This window comes from Meles meles, chromosome 5 (genome assembly GCF_922984935.1).
Source record: "Meles meles chromosome 5, mMelMel3.1 paternal haplotype, whole genome shotgun sequence".
Lineage (NCBI taxonomy): Eukaryota > Metazoa > Chordata > Mammalia > Carnivora > Mustelidae > Meles > Meles meles.
In genome coordinates, this window is record NC_060070.1 from 122,544,563 (window position 1) to 122,546,226 (window position 1,664).

Consider the following 1,664-nt stretch of genomic DNA (forward strand, 5'->3'; position numbering starts at 1 on the left):
TTTTATTTTTGTCCATATATGTGTGTGTGTGACACTGATTCTTTATGAGATTTCCAGAAAATAGCTAGAAAGTTAACCTCAGGTTAAATTTGTCATGGAGAAGTAGAAAGAGTGTTGAGCATTTACCCCGAAGATTCAAAGTGATTTACAGTTATTTTTTTCTTTTTTAGAAATTGTTTCATTCTTCAAATTATTTGAAAGCAGCATATTCCATATTGTTTGTGTGCTTTTCAAAATAAACAAGACAGAGACTCATATTTTCATGATATCCATGAAAATGTATATATATAATATACAAATGAAGTTATCTTATAAATATAGTTTCCTATGATATTTTGAAATATGCATATTTTCATAACTTTGACATAATTAATCTCACATCTGCTGTTTTAGATTAGCTTTCTTTTTGTTAATAAACAATTTACATTAAATAAACATAACATACTTATCTAGGGATAAGTGTGAAGAATTTTATCCTACGTTTTAAAAGATGTCAAAATGAAATCTTGCCATTTGCAATGATGTGGATGGAACTAGAGAGTATTATGCTAAGTGAAGTAAGTCAATCAGAGAAAGCAATGACCTCACTGATATGTGGAAGTTAAGAAACAAGGCGAAGGATCACAGAGGAAAAGAGGGAAAAAATAAAACAAGAGGAAACCAGAGAGGGAGACAAACTGTAAGAGACTCTTAACCATAAGAAACAAACTGAGGTTGCTGGAAGGGAAGCGGGTGGGAGGATGGAGTAACTGGGTGATGAACATTAAGGAGGGCATGTGATGTAATGAGCACTGGGTATTATATAAGACTGGTAAATCACAGACCTGTACCTCTGAAACCAATATTACATTATATGTTAATTAACTGAATTAATATAGTTTAAATAAAGCAACTCCCCACCTCCCCCCAAAATGAAAGAAAACTTATAGAATAGCAAAGGAAGGAGAGCTCCTATCTGGCTGGGTGATCAAAATAAGTTTTATAGAAATGACAGGGAGCAAAACTATGGATCTACTGTTCTTTTCTGTGGCCATTTTTATAGTAGGATGCCTTCTTCTTTATCATTAGTATCTCTCTTAGCATTGCAAGTCACTGTGCTGTTTTTCTGAAAATGGTAGCTGCTTGCCAGATGTCTTGCTTTTGTGAAGTGCATCATCTCATGGAGGTTGGACTGTTTCTAATGTTACCTTTCTTCTTCCCCAGGTTGGTGCTTAGTTCATTCCAGCCCTAAAAAGTTTATTAGCTCCGTTCTAACTAAACTGCCTTGCACTGTGATGTCCAACAAATCAGCTCATCTACTCTGTGTGTGATACATCAGGCTGGCACTCTAGAGAGTTTGGGGGAATTTTTTTTTAGCATATTTATTTATCCCTTGGTATATGGTGCTGTGTTTATGCCTCATGTTGATGGGTTGTGTATGGTTTTTAATGGGAAAAGCATGACTTTACCAACATTTTCTGAACAACTAAATTTACTTATGGCTGGAGAAAAAATGAAAGATGTCAAAATTTTATGGTGAGAGATTTCTGGTTTTAGGACAAGATGGAGTAGATACAATTCTACCTATTCTTTTTATTAAGAACAGCTAAAGACAAGTAAAAGGAAACTCCAAAAGGTGGAGAGAAGAAGGCAGATTAGCTGTAGTCCTTGGGACTGAGGAATGA